This window comes from Carettochelys insculpta, chromosome 1 (assembly GCF_033958435.1).
Source record: "Carettochelys insculpta isolate YL-2023 chromosome 1, ASM3395843v1, whole genome shotgun sequence".
NCBI lineage: Eukaryota > Metazoa > Chordata > Testudines > Carettochelyidae > Carettochelys > Carettochelys insculpta.
The window spans coordinates 269189444-269209152 of NC_134137.1; the positions used below are offsets into that span (position 1 = coordinate 269189444).

At 44.8% G+C, this 19709-nt stretch overlaps 1 protein-coding gene across 1 annotated transcript in view; it reads right to left on the bottom strand.

Annotated features, from left to right (window-relative positions):
* The window catches only part of TMEM178B (transmembrane protein 178B), a 386225-nt gene that overhangs the window by 186013 nt on the left and 180503 nt on the right, over positions 1-19709 (bottom strand). The window lies entirely within an intron of this gene.

Here is a 19709-nt window from a genome sequence, read left to right on the forward strand (position 1 = left end):
CTTCCGGCTTGCAAAAAAATTATAGTACAGTTCATTAATCTAAAACTGCTTTGCTAAATACTGCCAAAATTCTGCCATGTGTGACCACAATTTCAGCCCACACACCCAGTTTGAATAATACGTCCAAGACAGTTAGTAGTACCTGAAGGGAGATTAAATATTTTAGAATGCATTTAACTACAGGAGTGAGGCGCGCTTGTGCAGCACATCCAAAATCTCTGCTGGACAGGTTCAATGTGTGATTTAAAAAAAAAAAAAAGGAAAGTAAAACAAACAAACCAACCAGTTTCTACAGGAGCAAGACCAACTGCTACTCCTGAATGGAGTCTGTTTCCACATTGACCTGCAACTGCCATATTCCAGCCAATTCAGTAAAAACAAACCGCACTAATAAGGGTTGTAAAGTGCAGAAAGTTATGAAGCATGGAAGAAATGGAACAGGATTCACGCCCCCTTGATCTCTATAATTGTGCTATTTCCCTGGGCTAAGGAGGCATTTTGGCAGGTAGAGCTGCAGGATAAAAAGGAGGATGGATTTTTACCATGAGTTTCTTGTACCATTTATAAAGTTGTCATGCTGGTTTCAAGTTATTCTGGGACCTAACCAGCTTACTGAAGAGCTAAGTTATTCACTCATGCACAGCACCTCTCTCCTAGAGGTGTGGGCTTGAACTTGGCATAAAAATTCTACTTTGTAGGCTCAGTATGCAGTTTTCAAAAGTTAGTAACTTTGTCAAATCAAATCCAATTTCCTCTGGGAAAAGGCCATGTACTGCTCCTCAATGACGACTATTTCTAATCCAAATTGCAGCTTTCAAGCATCTGTCATTTCTACTTAAGGACTTGTAAACATAAAAAGGCCCAAGAGTTTTTTTTTTCTTTCACATCAAAAACAGAGGAAATGATTTTGCTCAAACTTGAAAGAAAAGTGACAGTCCCACCCCCACCTCCAAACACACCTTTGGGTGCAGATCATGCCTGAAAGTTTTCAGCCCAAATGGAGAATTCTTCACAAAATAATCACTGTCTGAAAACAGGGATTTATAAATGAAACCAATCTGAAACTTCATATATAGAAGTCACTGTGCTCCTGCTAAAATGTGGGTTTAATATAATTCCTGCCCATTTTCTATTGTAGGTTGACCCTCTCTAGTCTGGCTCTCTGGAATGGCAACAGCTGTGGCCCATCATGATTTTAGTTAGCCACGTGCCAATTACCATGGGTGTGACCAAGTTTCCTGTGGTCCCATAAAGTTTGTTTACAGCCACCAGTCCTGGTTCTGAGTGCTCTGTGCTGTTATTTAGCTCCAGTTAACCCCTACATGTCTTCTAAGACCCCACCAAGCTGTGGAAGTGTTGGTAATGCTGCTAGACAACACAGACCTCCCATGGTGTGGCAAATTCTCTGGTTCAGTACCAGTCAAGTCCTGAGTAGGGTGACAATCCATCCCGTTTTTCCCAGGACTGTCCCTTATTTAAGCTGTCTCACAGGCTTTTTTAAGAAAATGGGCAAATTGTCCCATATTTTTGAGGGCTCCTGTTCCCTGGCACCTGGTGTCTCGGGGCTGCAGCCCCCACTGTCAGAGAGCTCCTCCAGGAGGCAGCTGTCCCACTCCCTGGTGCCCCATAGCATCAGCCCCCACTGCTGGCAAGCTCTGCCATGAGGTCGCTGCGTCATTCCCTGGTGTCCCACACCTAGGGGAGACAGCTCCCTCTGACAAGGAACCCCTCCAAGGGGCGGATGTTTCGTTCCCTAGCACCCTGCACCTCAGGGAGACAGCTCCTGCTACTTGGAAGCTCCTCCATGGGGCAGCTGCTTTGTTCCCCAGCACAGAAACCCCTGCTGCCAGTTACCCCTGCCTGCTGCAAGGAGGTCGTGGAACCCCCATCCTCTGGTCCATCGCATTAGGAAGCTACAGCAGCCCCCATCACCAAGGAGCCTTGACATGGGCCAGCAGCCCCCCATCCCTGGAAGTCTCGTATTTGCCATAAAGGATTGTGGTCACCCTATTCCTGGGCGTGCTGGTCTACAGAGGTTCAACCTGTGCTTGAAACTCATAATTTCGGGAGAGGAAGGCAGGAAAGCAGCATGTTTGCAGACCTCACTACTGTGCTGGGTTTTGCAGAACTGTGGTGCTTTGACTCTCAAAACCCAGTCCTCGTTGAAGCAGAACATTTCCTGCATGCAGGGCCCCACAGGGAATTGACCTGTCCTCCACTCTGTCTCCTTTTAGAGGCGGCCTGCCCAACCATGAATGGCACTGCATCCTGCATTAAAATGCTGGGAACAGGGGCGTGAAAAAGAGAGTGAGAGAGTGTGTGTTGGTCCTGGTTCTTATGCAGAGATGGATGGGAAACAGCAGGCTGCTTCCTCTTTGCAGCTGGCTTCCAGAACTGGCACTGCAGGCAGCAGGTAGTCTGAATGGTGAGACAACTAACTTAGCCAGGTCATACCTACAGTAAAAAGCCCAAACTGTGCCATTCATGATGGGTGTGCATGTTGCACCACTTCTATTCTCATAACTTTACATCTCATTGCTCATAGGGGAACACGAAGTGAAAACCTTCCCAGTTTCAGTCCTATCTCAGAGCACAGTCTGCAATACGTGCATGTGTATCTGTCCGTCAGTCAGTCTGTCTTGGGACGGGGGAAATTAGCCACAAAACCAGAGAAGCAGGGCTCTTACCATCCAACTCAGGCTACCTGACCTGTAAGCAATACAAGTGCACAGGCATAGCCAGATGGTGAGGAAGGATCTGGTCATTACAGTGGGATGACAAGCTGGACATGAGTCAACAATGCACCCCTGTAGCCACAAAAGCTAACGGCATACTGGGCTGCATTAGTAGAAGCACTGCCAGCAGATCTAGGGAGTGATTATTCCCCTTTATTCGACACCAGTGAGGCCACATCAGGATTGTGTGTCCAGTTCTGCCCCTGCCTTACCCATTACAAAAAAGGATGTGGACGCATTGGGGATAGTCCAGAGGAGGGCAGCAAAAATTATTAGGGGGCTGGAGCACATGACTTATGAGGAGAGGCTGATGAATTTACACTTATTTAGTCTACAGAAGGAAGGGTGAGTGGAGATTTGATAGCAGCCTTCAGCTACCAGAAGTGGGTTTACAAAGAGGTTGGAGAGAGGTTGTTTTCCATGGTGGTAGATGACAGAATGAGGACCAAGGGCCTCAAGTTGCAATGGGAAATGTGTAGGTTGGATATTAGGAAAAACTATTTCACGAGGAGGGTGGTGAAGCACTGGTATGCATTACCGACAGGGGTGGTGGAATCTCCATCGCTAGAGATTTTCAAGTCCCAGCTTGACAAAGCCATAACTGGGATACAGTTGGGATTGCTCTTGCTTTGAACAGGGGGTTAGACTTGATGACCTCCTGAAGCCTCCTCCAACTCTGATTCTATGAATGGTCTTTGCATGGTTATGTGGAGAAGGAGATGCAGTATGCAAGGGCCAGTCCCACTGCAGCTCCTTTGCTTGGGGGAATGTGCACGGAGCTGCTCCTTCCACGTACCTCGCCCCTTTGTAAGGTAGCTGTTGTGAGTACACATAAAGGATGGTGCTACCTGTGATAAGGGAGCTTAGAGAGGAATGCTTCCTGATACAGAATCCCATCCTAATTTCCTCTAAACGGGGGGAGGGATAGCTCAGTGGTTCAAGCATTAGCCTGCTAAACCTGGGGCTGTGAGCTCAATCCTTGAGGAGGCGATTTAGGGGATTGGGGCAAATAGATGTCAGGGATGGTGCTTGGTCCTGCCAAGAGGGCAGGGGACTGGACTAGATGACCTCCCAACGTCCCTTCCAGTTCTAGGAGATGTGTATCTCCAATTATTTTCTTTTTCTTTTCTATGCAGTACTGGCTCTGGCAGAGGCCAGTGCAGTAGAGGGTGATCAGGATATACTACTGGAGACAGAAGGCCTGAAACGAAGCAGATGACAGAGCTAGAGATGTAGTGCTCACGGGAATGATAAACTTAGGGCTTCTCTATTCTTACTGGAAGACTTACACACTGGTGGTTAATCTTCTCAAGTTCGATTTTGTATGTCTGGTGAAAACACAGCAAAATCGACCTCTCTGGGCTTGGCCATTGACCCATACTATACGCTATTGTGGGGAGTTAGGGATGTTGATGCAAGACTACGGAGTTTTGGATTTCACTAGGGAAGTATGACAATTCTGATATGTCCATTCTAGCTAGAACTGCATATGTGAAATTGACTTATTTCTCTAGTATATGCTTACCCTTTGGAATTTCTGAATAAGGAAACTGATTTTTTACTGTGTTCGGGGAAACAGGACTTTGTGTACACTTGTGTAGATAAATAAAATTGCCCCCAAAACGTACCCAACATATTTCACCAATTTCTTGTCTCAACAGAAAAAACCCTGCTAGGTCCCAGATTTTGTTTTATGGTTTGGACTCATTCCAAAGTAAAGCAGGTAGTTCCAGAAAAGTTGAAATTTAGATACAGAGATTAGATAAAATAGAGAGATTAGACAGAGAAATGAGATTAGAAAATTATATAAATTAGATTATAAAGAAAGGTTAGAAAATGAGTAGAATGATTAAATTACATGAAATAGATTAGCTGGAATGATTTTAAGAGTAGTAGACAAATTATATAATAAAATTATGGAAATTAGATTGAGAGAGATTAAGCATTTGTGAAGAAATTATGGCAAATAGGGAGATCAACCAGAGTTTTGACAAACAAGAGAGATTCAGTAATTCGTTCAACGTGGAAGAGGAGAAGATCTATATGCTGTGGCAAACTTGCCCACATAGGCTGTGTCTATTCTACAAGATAAATTCGAATTTAAGGCAGTTAGCTCGATGTTACCAGGTGTCTGTCTTCACTGTAAATACCACTAGCTTGATTTTGGGTGCACTACTCTCGAGATTACAAAATTGCATTTCCCTGGTGGGTACAGCATCAAGCTCGAATTTAGAAGTTCGATTAAAGGCCAGTGTGGAAGTGTCACATCTTAAAATCAAAGGCCGTGTCTACACGAGCCAAAAACTATGAAATGGCCATGCAAATGGCCATTTCGAAGTTCACTAATGAGGCGCTGAAATACATATTCAGCACCTCATTAGCATGCGGGCGGCCGCGGCACTTCGAAATTGACGTGGCTCGCTGCCATGCAACTCGTCTAGACAGGGCTCCTTTTCGAAAGGACCCCGCCTACTTCGAAGTCCCCTTATTCCTATGAGCAGATGAGAATAAGGGGACTTCGAAGTAGGCGGGGTCCTTTCGAAAAGGAACCCCGTCTGGACGAGCCATGCAGCGGTGAGCCACATCAATTTTATAGTGCCGCGGCCACCTGCATGCTAATGAGGCACTGAATATGTATTTCAGCACTTCATTAGTAAACTTCAAAATGGCCATTTGCATGGCCATTTCAAAGTTTTTGGCTAGTGTAGACACGGCCAAATTGATTAGCCTCCAGAAGTGTCCCCTACCGATCCCACAAACGTATGCGTGTTGCTATTAGTGGGAGCTGGAAAACTGATGATGCTGCTGCACTCCTGTGGCGGGGGGCCAGGCACTCCACAGCCAGGCAGTTTCAGCCGCACGGGGCCAGGCTAGAGCTGCGTGAGGCCAGGCTCCCTGCAGACGGACACTCCAACCTCATGGGGCAAGGCACCCTGTGGCCAGGCGGCTTGAGCTGCGTGGAGCCAGGCACCCCACTGCCAGACAGTTCGAGCTGCACAGGACCAGGCACCCCATGGCCAGACAGCTCCTGCCACAGAGGGCCAGACACCCATAGGCAGGCAATCACTCCACAGGTGCCCTTGGCCACCTGTGACCAGGTGCCCCCAGCCACCAGGCTCCAGCAGCTCTTCCAGAAGGGCCTGGTGAGTGGCAGCAGTTTGTTCTTTTTTTTGTTTGTTTTGTAGAGGATATTTTGGGGGGGGAAGTGTTGTTGGGTGATTTTGGGGGTGTTGTTTTTGGGAGGTTGTTTTTTGGGGGTAAGTTGGGGTGGGACTGGGGGAGCCTGCAGGGAGAGGGAGTAAACACTCACATGTAAGGGACTATGGGGAAGAACAGACAGCCCTATTAATCCAGTAAATGGAGGGCTGACTGTACTAGCAGGAACCAGGAAACTGACCAGGGCTGCAGCACTGTCAATTTTGCAGGTCCCCCAAGCTGCCAGACCCAGGAAACTGACAGTGCTGCTGCACCTGGCTCAGAATGCGGGGCTGAGGGGATTGTGGGATAGGTTCCCACAATGCACTGCTGCAACAGTCCATATTTGCTGATTTCAGTGTGGAAGCAATATGTCGAATTTGCGGGCAGCCTAAGGGAAGTGAGGCTACTCAAAACTGGATTTAGAAAAACTGGCATTATAAAATAAACTTTAATAGATTTGAATTTATCTCGTAGTGTAGACATAGCCATAGTCTGTTCCGTGGCATTTTATTCACGTGAGCAGTCCTCACATGTGCAAGTTTTCCCTTCATTTCAATAGGACTAACCATATAAACACAAGAGAAGAGTTTGCAGGATCTGACAGGTCCCCAAAATACCAAGCCAAATCCTGACGTTCTTACTGGAGGAAAATTCTTATTGACTTCTGTGGGAGTTTTACCTAAGTAGAAACTAACTGAGGGCTTCAGGACTTGGCTGTAATTCCCTTCCTCCTCCTCACAAATGCTTCATTCGGAACTGAGTGGAACTGTCTTAACAAAGCCAAGAAACAAAGCACTCCAGAGAAATCTAGAAGGCACATGAAAAGCACACCGAATTCGTAAATAGGTGAGAAACCCCACTGGCCCTTTCTGTGTACATTCTGATACCAATGAGCTGACTAAAGACAACCCAGCTGATTTACAATTCAGCCATTTAGCACAGAGGCTCTCAATCTTTTTCTGTCTAAGCCACTCCCATCCACATACTGTACAATTTCGTGGCTCATCTGCACCACACCCACTGTTTCTCTGTTTAACCCTATTTTCTCAGCATATAAAAGCCAGTGCCGATATTGGGCGGGGGGGCACAGAGGGGAGACCAAGCAATTACTTTCACTGCTGTGAGGAAACCAGGACTTTGGACACAAGATGGGGACACCTCTCTCAGCAGTCATGGTGGCAGCATGCAGTGTCCTGCAATGATGCTATCTGCCAGGCACCCTGCGAGGAAACTCAACTGAAAAGAGAAAAGCTGAAGTGCTTGCTCTCTCGATAGCTGTGTGAATTTTCTAGGGTATGTTTCTTTCACACTGCTACTGATTGCCTCTTTCAAATGATGTGAGCAGACGTAATATTTGTGTTCTTGAGAGAAACGGATCACTCAAAGAGCACAGTTTTGCTATGAAGTACAATAATAATGTTTTGCATTTAGGTGGTATTTTTCAGCCCAGGATCTCCAAGTATTTTCCAAACAATAATCAAAGAATGTCCCCATTTTATAGATGGGCAGTTGAGGCTCACAGACAAGTTTTATGTGCACCTCGCATGTGCAGATGCGTACCACCCACAGAAACACATGCTCCCCACTATGGGTGGCTGCAGGCTCTCTGCTAATCAGCTGAGTGGAGCCTGAATCTCTCCTGGGCAGTTGCCCATGCACACATTTTACAGGGAATACTGCTCACAGAGATTAAGTTACTTGTTTAAGGTCACACAAGACTTTGGCAGGCCAGAAACTGATCCCAGATCTCCTGACTCCCAGTACTATGCATTATACAAATTACCATCCATTCTCCACTTGCACCCACCAAGTATAAATGCATAAATGCTTGTGCATGTCAACCCTGACACATATGCACAATTATGCAAATATACATGCCCAAACACACACACACACTTCACTTTATCACACAGGTAGCCATACATTTTCCTTCATACCCAAGAATATGCTTAGAGCTCTAATCAGTCTCCTATTCCCCTTGGACAAGTTAATTTATGAGACTGATATAGTATTAGCCCACACTGCCCTGAGGGAGAAGGAAAGTGAGTATCCCAGGCCTGTCCTGGACCAAAGAAAGAAAAGTCCCAGCTGCTGCTGGGTCTAAGTGGGAAGACTGAAAGCGAGCCGAGGCAATACTCTCTATCTGATGTACCAGCTACTGACTGCTGGAGGGGAAGCTGAGTGAGCAGACAGGCAGTGCCACTGGAGGTGGGGGTGGGAGGTTATCAGAAGAGGAAGTAAAGGAAGATGCTGCTGCTATCCTGTGTGAACCTAACAGCCCCTGTGATCACCTGGTAACTTATTTCAGCTACTTCACTTCACTGGGCAAAGGGGACTCTAGGCCAGCCCCTTCTCTGGGTCAGAGAGACTGGACAAGTAGGGAGAGCTACAGTCATGGTTAGGAGGTGCGGGTAAAAAGGGAGTGTAATGGGAGTGGGCAGATGCAGAAGACACTCAAGAGCTGGAGAACAAGCAGAGTGGACAGGCATTGTCAAGGAGGACCTGGAGAGCGAGGGAGGGAACACAGTGGGGGATGAAAACACGTTTGGACTACAGAATGGCAGGATTGAGCCCAGGCACTGCTGAGCAGGTGGAATGGGAAGCAGGTAGAACAAAGGTACTGGTTTGTTGGAGAAATGGAAGAGTAGAAGACAGAGATGCCCATTTAATAGTACAGAATGGTTAATGGTGATGGACCCTAGTGATTCAGCCACTTTCTATAACTGAGTTACAGGCCCTATCAGAGGGGGGCCAGGAGGACCATTTGGCCCCAGCTTCAGGAGACAAAGGGGCCTTACATGTTGATGTTTTTCTACCAAATAATTTCCATTTATTATACACCTTACAGTTATAACAGAGACACCAAAAGAAGCTATATATACCCACAAAAACTGATTTAAATAACTGTGGGACCTTGGTCCTGTGCCAATTTTTCGGTTGCATTCAAGTTCTCATCTGTGCAACTGGAGACCGGAGTAGCTTCTGTGATTAGTGATTCTATGTTATGAAATGCTGTTTGCAGTCTCTGCATATTTTAGAGGGTTTGAAAGTTGTAATTAATTCTGTTACTGTAAAGTGATTTTGCTTGGTCTGAGGGTGATGTTAACCTTTAAATTCGATGCTTATCTCTGCAGAGGAGATTTCTGGATTACTCTTTTTTCTTATGTGTCTTCATACACAATAACCATACCAGGCTTAGCTGTAAGCTACCTCTTCATCCAGGTTTAGATTTAACTTTAAAGGCTTTTTTGTGATGATAAACATTTAATTCTAGCTGCTTAATATACGCTTTATCTAATTTGGCAATTGCCCCATGTTCATATTTATAATAACGCATCAGTTATTAGAGGAATTTAATAATGGGAACATGCTGGCAGAAGAAATTTCAAGACTTCGAAATAAGCCTGTGTGGGCCACAGTAAATAACACCCCCAAACCATTATTATATAATATTCATTGCAAAGTATATACAATTAAAATTTTGTATAACCGATAGCCTTTAGTGAATTAATTTATTGCATGCTGCTGTGTTTTAAAAGAAACCCTTTATAAAACTAAACTGAAGATCTGAAAGTGGTGCAAGTAAGAGACGGTGAAAGCAACAGAATGAAGCAGCAGTAAAGAGTTTAAAGCCAGTAACATCACTTCTTGCAGAAAAGACACTTCAGCCATTAGATGGTGACCATACTGACAGTGACACTTGCCCTTCTGATGATGAAAACTTCGTACCTACAAATTACATTTCAATGCCACTGTCTTAAAATGGGGAGGTCATTAATCAAGATACAGAAATGCCAACCGTAGCGATAGGTGCAGAATCTATGCTTGTTTTAGAGACCATGCAGGTAGAAAATGAGGACATTGGAGATGATGTGTGGCAAGAGCAAAAACTTATGACTAGCACAGAACACAGTGTAACAACAGCGGCATCAGAATCTGATACTGGACTTCTTGTTAAGAACAATATTGATCAGATGCAGTTGTTTTTCAAAGTTAGTTGTTTTCAGATTCAGTATACCCAAAGATGCTGAAAATTGTGCTTTCCCCACTCATCTGCTGACAAAAACTCATGTCAATAATGAGACAGCATGAACTGACAGTACTAAATCAACTGAACAGCCTTTGGACTCTGTAAGAAAGGCTTTAAGTGAGCTTGAATCTCTTACTCTCACAACACTGGCTCGCACTGAGCTAAAGTCAATTCAGAAGTATATGTCCAAATCTGAATGCATTTTAATGTCATCCATGTGGATGAAGTTGCTAAATGTGATCCACAAAAATAATCTTGTAATTGAAGCATGCAATGCTACATTAGACATTGAAAGGAATAACACTGGATGACTTATTAAAGATATTCAAGCAATTCATGAGCAATGGAACGCAATTCTTTCTGAATCCAAATCAGTAGCACAGAGTATAGACACTTCGGGTGTGTCTACACTAGCCAGCTACTTCGAAGTAGCCAGCACAACACTGAAATAGCATGCGTTGCATCTGCACGCGCCGTGTGCTATTTCGATGTTGAAATCGACGTTAGGTGGCGAGACATCGAAATCATTGTTCCCATCTGAAGATGGGAATAGCGCCCTACTTCGACGTTCAACGTTGAAGTAGGGCATGTGTAGAGGATCTGCGTCCCCTATGTCGAAATAGCGGGGTCCTCCATGGCGGCCATCAGCTGAGGGGTTGAGAGACACTCTGTCCAGCCCCTGCGGGGCTCTATGGTCACCGCGTGCAGAAGCCCTTAGCCCAGGGCTTCTGGCTGCTGCTGCTACTGCAGCTGGGGGTCCGTGCTGCATGCACAGGGTCTGTAACCGGTTGTCGGCTCTGTGGCTCTCGTGCTATACAGGCCAAGTGTGTCTGGGAGGGGCCCTTTAAGGGAGCGGCTTGGGGCTTTGCTGCTCCCTTATTTCGATGGGGAGCACTTGTGTGTGTGGACGCTCCGCATTTCCTTCCGGGGTGGCTCCTTTCAACGTTCTCCGTCGCTACTTCGACATTGAACGTTGATGGCACCAGCCCACCTATTTCGATGTTCTTAGATCGAAATAGGCTACTTCGACATAGTGTGCTTGTGTAGACGTAGCCTTCATTTGAGTTTTACACCAATCACAGTATAACATCTCAGTCTGATGCAGAAAGGCACTATTGAGTAAATGGTTTTTGTTCTTGTTGCTGCTGCTGTTATTGACTCAATCAAATGTAGTCTTATAGGTCAATTTGAATCACTGCAACAAATTTGTACCCATTTTGGATTGCTTTGGGAGTTCAGAGAACTGTGTGATGAATATCTATATTCAGCATCTGAACAGTTTCAGCAAAGGTATACCAACAAAATTTCAGGAGATCTCTGTGATGAGACTGGTTTCATGAAATGTACACATTCCACCAACTTTAAATTAGAGAGCAAGCTGAAAGACCTGCTTCTAGAAATATTTGATCTCAGCCTGTCAACTGTATTTCCTAATATCACAATTGTATTACATATTTTTGTCAGTTTCCCTGAATCAGTGGCTTCAGATGACTGCAAATTTAAAACAAGTAAAGATCCATCATCATTCTACAATTTGACAAGCGTGTTTGAATGAGCTCACAATGTTTAACATTAGCAGTGATGTTGCACGTTCAATTATAAATGAATTTGCACACATGGCCAGAAAAGCATTCCTGAAATGAAGAGTTTTGCTGGCAGTGGAAACTCACAATTAAAGTTACATTTTAATATACTTGATATTGGTATAATGATTTAATTGTTAATAAATAAATACCTCAAGTGTTCATTTTCAGATATACTTTTGATTTTAGTATGACCCTGTGGGTGAGACGTTGGATACATCAGGGGCCTCTGGCTAGGCTGGAGCCTCTAAACTCAAAGAGGCCCAAGCCTCTGTCATTCTCTGAGAGTGCCTGTCAAGTGACATACAGTTATGTTTGAATGCTTCAGTTTTTATGAGCGTGTATCTGGTTCCTGCAGTGATCACAAAGGCTCAGCCTAACCTCAAAATGAACTATGCAAATTGTGTAGCTTATTTCAAGTCAGTTTCAAAATGGGCTATTTCGTCATGTGGTGCTGTCTAAACTGTTTCAAGACAATGGGCGCATTTCTTAGATAGGGACAGCTGTTTTGGGATAACACCATATCCCAAAATAGTGTCCTCTATCTAAACATAGTCATAAAGCTTTTTCTTTAGGAACCATAACATTCAGTCTTTGCTTAAAAGAAAAAGTAGTCCTATTGAGTGCCCTCATTCTGACACATGGGGCCAGTTCTTGATTGCCTCACACCTTGTGTATTCATTCACACTTGTGCAACATGCCACCAGATCTGTGCTAGTGTAAATGACTGTACAACGTGTATATATACAAAAAAAATCCTGGGTAGTGTCTTTCCTGAAATTCTTGCTGTCCTGTACTTGCTCTCTCACACTTTCCCACAAAAATACCTGTACTTACACACACAGGAAGGCAAAATCACCTGCAAAAACATGCAAATCTCCATGTGCACAGGCACACACCCACCCACACACACGTGCATCACAGACACACACACACACACACACACACAGACACCTGTCATTGTGCTGACAGCTTTTACAATTTTTCAAATTGCTTCTGTAAATGTAATTGTTCATCTCCTGTCAAAACACATGGAAATAAGTTTGCTGTTCTGTGGCAGGTTCATAACAGGAAAGAAGGATTACCAGCAGCTTTTCACGCCATATCGGAGTGCACTTCATCAGATCAACCAATGTCATTCAGGGTCCTGGGAACTAGACAGCCTCCTGCCCTCAAGCCCATTGATCTGGTTCTAACATCCTACTGAGAAGTGAGGCAGGGGAACAGAGAAGTACAGCCAGCAGATGTATTAAATTAACAATCATATAGGCCCTTCACTTGCACTGACTCTCTTGTCCTTAAGACCACCACTGGTTTCCTCCAAAGACAATTTAAGATGAGGATGTTCCTGGCATGTTTCACTGCACAGAAGGTGCATTCTGAAAGAGCATAACTGGCTCCTCATGAGACTCAGAGCTTAACAATTTGAGATAGTTGTCCATATAGCCCAGTGGTAATCTCACAGTGGATGAGTATCAGAGGGGTAGCCATGCTAGTCTGTATCCTCAAAAACAAGAAATCCTGTGGCACCTTATGGACTAACAGATATCTCGGAAAGCATAAGCTTTCATGGGCCGAGACCCACTTCCTCAGATGAACTGAGCACTCTGATGGGATATAAAATTCCACGCTGGGCAACACAATGTTAATGAGCTATTGTGGGCTCAGTCAGCCCTGCCTCACCATGCCTTTGACAGATGTCAGATTTGGAGGGAATAGTCTCAAAAGGAGAAAAACACAGTACAGTTGATGGCAGACCAGACCTTCAGTCTGCAGTTCCTGGAAAAGGGCTGGTTAAAGATAATTACCCCACACATGACAGATGCCCAATGGATGCTCTCCCTGCAGAAAGGGAAGGCATGGTGCTGATCTACTTTTAATGGGGTTATTCTTCTATATCATCTTGTGAAACCAGCTGGGAGCCAGAGCCTACCAGAAGCCTTCTGAAAAACTAGAGCTTTTCCACACCTCTAAGACAACTGATCATTCTTTTTGTTCATTCATTTGTGTGTCTGATGACAGCCCTAGAAGGGGCAGAACCTCCAGGCGGTTGGGCGGAAGGTTTAACATTTCTTGCCTGGATTCCTGTGGTGTAATGCCCAGATGCCCCAGACCAGAGGCTGGGTGAATGCAAGGCAAGGAATCTGGGAACACCCACAGCAGGCACAAATAACTACTGCCAGAGATCTAAGTGTGGGGTGAAGGGCAAACCCCTCATCAAAGGCCACACCCTGCGTCTGCTCCACCCTGCCCTCTCTCCACTCCTTTCCCAACCCTGCCTATGCCCTGCCCCTTTGTCCCCTTTCCCAAGAATTGTGATGTGGTGATTATGGGGGGGCTTGTTATGGGGTGGCAGCAGGCTCCCCCACATACATTCACTGCAGTGTCAGAAGGTGGAGTGACCCAACAACCTGCTCCACTCTACCCCACTGCCCTTTCCCAACCTGCTGCACTCTGCTTCACTGCAGCAGCAAAAAGATAAGTGCCCTGGAGCTGGAGAGAAGGGACATGATGGAGGAGAGCAGGCTGCTGGGTTGGCCCATGTCCCACTGCCCTGCTGAGCACTGGAGAGTGTCCGACCCTGGCTGTGGCCCCACACCAAGCCTCCTGGTAATTCCCTGGGCCCCAACCTCAGGATGATTAAGGTGGCCACTCCAGGGACCCCAAAGTGCAGGGCTTGGGCTGGACATTCTGAACCATCCTATGGTCAGGACAGCTGCGTACAGTGGCCTCAGAAAGACTCCCCCATACTTAATATCTTTACCCCTTAATCTAGATAGCTAGTATTATGATTATTCCTTGCATACTGCAGTGTCACAAATGTACAAGGAAAATACTGTCCCTCACTCAAAGACTTCACAATCTAACACCAACAAGAACACATCACTGGGCAAGAATTTAGGCGCAAGAGAATGTGGACAAAACAATTATTATAGTTACTATTTAAGCTAAATTATAGGAAATAGTAGATTCATAAACCTCTTACCAGAGGGGGATAATATCCTTCAGATCAAGGTCTGTGTTTTTGGAGCCATACAACCTGTGATCTAGTCCTGGCTTTGGTTTAATATGGAAACACTGGAGGCTTCTCTATAGTTTGGGTTATAATTAGGGTTTTACCAGACTAATGTGTCCCATTCTGGATGCCATACTTTAAGAAGTAGACCTAATACGAAAACTTAAAGAAATTGGATATATTTAGTCTTGAGAAAAAAAGACTGAGGAGAGGCCTTATTACAGTCTTCAGTTATGTTAAGGGCTATTAAAGGAGACAGTGATGAATTATTCTCCATACCATTCAAAGGTAGGAGAAGATGTAATCTCCTTAATTTGTAGAAAGGGAGATTCAGGTTAGCTAGTAGGAAAAGCTATCTACCTATATTTAAACTCTGGAATGGACTTTCAAGGGAGACTGTAGAATCCCATCACTGCAAGTTTTAAACAACAAGTTAGACAAGTAACTGTCAAGGATGATCTAGGTTTACTTACATCACACAAACATGCACAGGCAAGTATGTTAACCCTATGTCTGATGATCAGCTCAATATTTCATCTAAGGAGCTCAAGTACTCTCTGCTGAAAGCTAAAAACTATCTGTGTTGTAGTTATTCTGAGATGTTTGTACAAGAAATAGTTGAAGGGATGTGTAAAATACTAGGCTTTAAAACTGTTGAAGTGACTTGTCACTTGAACCAAGCTGGGGTCTTCATGGCTAACTCACTCAAAATTGAGACCAATGGACAAATGTGAGCCAATACTTTGTTTACTGTCTGGCCGAGTTAGACCCGAGCATATACAAAGACAAATGAGTCCTAGCAGAGTTCTCGTTGGGATTGGGGTTCCTTACATCTCTCAGGGCTTGTCCTCATTACCTGGTGGATCAATGCTGCTGCAATTGATCTACCAGCCATTGATTTATTGTGTCTGCTTAGACATGACAAATCAATCTTTGAGCACTCTACTGTCAACTCCAGTACTCCACCAGGATGAGATGCATAGCCAGAGTCAACATGAGAGCATCCCCTGCTGACCTTACTATGTGGAAGGCACTGCAGTATGTCAATTTCAGCTGCACTATTTGTGAAGCTGAAGTTGAATAGGGCAGAGGACGGGGGAGGTTAGTGTAGATAAGGCCTGAGAGAGGACAGGGGAATTGCCTATGGTGCCCTAAGGCGAGTTCTACACTAGACATTAAAGTTGATTGTAGATACACAATTCTAGCTATGGCAGTTGCATGGCTATAATCAACCTATCTACAATCAACTTACCTGGATGAAGGTCAAAGGGAGAAATTCTCCCATTAACCTCCCTCACTTCTCTCAATATTGAGGAGTCTCTCTCTCTCTCCCCCCATCTCAGAGCAGTCACTAGATAATGAGTAGGACATCTTCATGTCACCCTCCTATTTTTGAGTCCTTGATGGCTGACTAGCCCAGTTCTGAAGCCACAGGTCTTACTACAAAAGGGGCAGGTGTTGGTAGCTGTTGGAGGGGCAGAGGGCAGTTTTTGCCAGTCTTTCCTTCTTCTCTGCCTCTCCTCATCTGCACTGTGGTGGTCCCTCTCAAATTGTGCCACCCACTCACGGATTACTGCTCTCCGCGGGGAATGGTCGTGGGCAAGATTCTCCCAAGTGCCGACACTGATGCTGCACTGTTTCATGTGTGCCTTCAGCACATCCGTATATCGCTTCTGCTGGCCCTCAGTGCTCCTCTAGCCTTCCCACAATTCAGAAAACAGAATCTGTTCTAGGAGGCCCTGGGTGACATGCCTGTTCTCTCCTACAGACAACCTCCCACCCTCATGAGGATGCTTACTAACAGCCACAGTCTATACCCCAGGAACACCAGTCCTGGAACCTTTCCCTGCAACAAAGCCCGCTGCCAACTTTGTCCACATATCTTCTCTGGAAATACCATCACTGTACCTAACCAGGTTACCCACAGAATCACGGGCACTTTCTCATGCTCCTCTACTATCATCATATATGCCATCATCATGTGCCAACAATGCCCAGATGCTTTGTATATTGGACAGACTTCTAACTCCCTTAGACAAAGGGTCAACAGGCACAAAACAGACATTAAAACACTCCAGATCCACAAACCAGTTAGTCAACATTTTAATGGAATGGGCCATTTTGTCAATGACCTCAAGGTATGTGTGTTACTGAAAAGAAATTATCGCTCCTTTGTAGAAAGGGAAATGGACGAATTGACATTCATATTCAAATTCAGAACATTAACACATGGTTTAAATTGGGATGTGAACTTTCTGAGTCACTATAGGGGCTCATCTGCATACTTAACTCAATCTAATTCTTGATCTTCCCCCCTACCCCTCCACTCTCTGATTTGCTCACCTTGATTATCTTTTTCTGATTTGTCCTCCTTGCTTACTGTTTTTGGTTCTCTGTGTCTTAAATATTGAGTCTGTTCTGGTCTGGCTATGGTCTGAAGAAGTGGGTCTGTCCCACGAAAGCTCACCTAATAAACTATTTTGCTAGTCTTTAAAGTGCTACTTGACTGCTTTTTGTTCTAGGAGGTGTTGATCAGACATCCAAACCACATGACCAGTCCAACGAAGTTGTTGGTGAATAATAATTGCTTCAGTGCTGATCTTGCTTGACTCTTCCAGAATGTTAGTGTTTGTAAATCTATCTTCCCAAGAGATATTTATGATTCTCCTGAGGCAGCATTGATTATATTGTTCAAGTGCCTTCAGATGATGCTTGTACGTTGTCCAGGTTTCACAAGCGTACAGTAATGGTGAAATAACCACTGCATGTTACATGAGGGACTTTGTCTTGGCACAGATGTCCCAGTTTTTGAAGACCCCGTGTCTCAGGTGGGCAAAAGCAGAGTTTGCACAGTTCAGACAATGCTGGATTTCTGCGTCAATGTCAAATTTAGCGCAAAGATTACTTCCACAATATGGGAAGTGCTCCACATTTTCCAGCAGTTCTCCATTGACTTCAATAGAAGGTACATGAGATTGTCCCATTGGAGAGGGTTGGTGGACCACTTAACTGAGGGAAGATTGGTGGAGGCATTTAAGATGGTGTGAAAGAGAAAAAGCAGCAACCATGTTCTCATCCATACATTGGAGCTCCATGATCAAGGTCATGGAGGTCTTGCTTTTAGGCTTCAGTCTCCCAAGATTAAAAAGTTTCACATTCATTCTACAGAAAATCTCTACGCCACCTGGAAGCTTGCCACCAATGAGGTGAAGGGTCATGGTGATGAAGATGTAGAACAGTGACGGGGCAATGATACAGCCTTGTTTGACTCCTGTTTTGACCTCAAAGGGATTGCTCTGGGATCCGTTGTTGCTCAATTCTGTGACAGTCATGTTGTCGTGAAGCAGCCTGAAGATGCTAATGAACATTTTGGGGCAGCCAATCTTTGATAGGCTGGTCCACAGGACGTTCAGATTGATTGAGTTGAATGCTTTGGTTAGGTCAGTGAAACTCATGTATAAGGCTTGGTTTTGTTCACAACATTTTTCTTGCAGTTGCCAGGAGGTGGAGATCATACCTGTTCCTCGGAATGGTCGGAAGCCACACTGGAATTCTGAGAGAATTTCTTCTGAGAGTGGCAGGAGTCAGTTTGCAAGAATTCAGGCTAAGATTTTCCCTGCCATTGCCAGGAGGGAGATGCCATGATAGATTCCACAGTCTGACTTGTCACTTTCTTGAGGAGACTGATGAGCAGTGTCTCTCTGAACTCTCATGGCATCTGGTCCTTATCCCAGATTTTACGAATCATGAGGTGAAGTTGTTGGTGGAGCTCTGACCTGTCTTCTTTGAAGACTTCAGCAGGGATTCCATCTAGTCCACTTGCCTTGTTGCACTTCATGACTTTGATGGCAGCTTGGACCTTCCCCAGGGAAGGAAGTGTTGCAAGATTGTCCCTTGGTGGCGGCTGAGGGATTTGGTCAAGGGATTCTAGAAACTGTGTCTTTCTACAACAGTTCTCCCCCACACCTCAATTCCAATCCTTTTGTTTCTAGGTGTTTTCTAGTATCTCCTTGGGTGGGGAGGTGAAGCAAACTGAAGACCTTGTTTGCTTTCCTCTTTAAATAAAATTTCCGTAAGGTGGAGGAGTGGTTCAAGAACTCATTCTAGTGCTCTCTCCTGTCAGAAGCAACAGCTTAATTGTCTTTCAAGAGCTGGATAGCATCCTTTGATCTCAGGGGACTGATTCCATGGTTTCTGGGTCCATAAACAGCGTTGGTGGCATCGAAGAAACCTTTTGTATCATTGATATCTGCAAAATGCTGGAGTTCTTGTGCCTTCTCAGTCCTCTGTTGTTTTTTTAGAGTCCTTATTTTATATTGGACTTCTGCCTTGGCCTTGGCATGAGCTTCTCTCTTCATTGTGCAGTTGATGTCACTTTGCCAGGCCCTAGATGCTTTCCTTTTCATCTCAGTCAGGTATTCAATTTCCACATCATTCTCATCAAATCAGTCTTGATGTTTCCTGGACTGATAGCCAGTAGATTCTCCACAAGCTCCAATGATGGCATTTTTCGACTGACATCAGTGTTTGAATAAGGTAGTGATTGGTCCAGCAGTCATCAGTGCTAATCACTGCATGTGTGAGCAGGACATCACACCAGTCCCAAGTGTGGATGATGACAGTCTATGAGGTTCCAGTGCCTCAATTAAGAGTGCTGCCATGAGGTCTTAGGTTTGTTTTTCTGGCAGAAGAGCATGTTTATGATGATAAGCTTGTGTTCCGCACATTTCATTAGGAGGAACACTTGATTGCAATTGCTCTTTCCAACTCCTTCTTTCCAATGGTGGTCTGCCAAAGGTCTGCATCTCTTCCAACCCTGGCTTTGAAATCCTCCAGAGAATAATCTTGTCTTTTTGGGGGATGTCTTTCAAGACGGTGTGCAATTGGGTGCAGAACTTCTCCTTCACATCATCTACAGCATCTAGAGTTAGCACATATGTACTTACGACAGTTGCCTCTTGGTTTGTGGCACATTTCAAGTGGAGAGTCATGAGATGCTCATTGATGCTGACAGGGACTTCATATAGGATTTTTATCAGTTCGTTCTTGATGGCAAATCCTACTCCATGAATTTATTTTTCTTCCTTTGGGGTTCCTTTCCAGAAAAAAGTGTGCCCTCTGCCTTCTTCCGGTCTATGGCCGTGTCT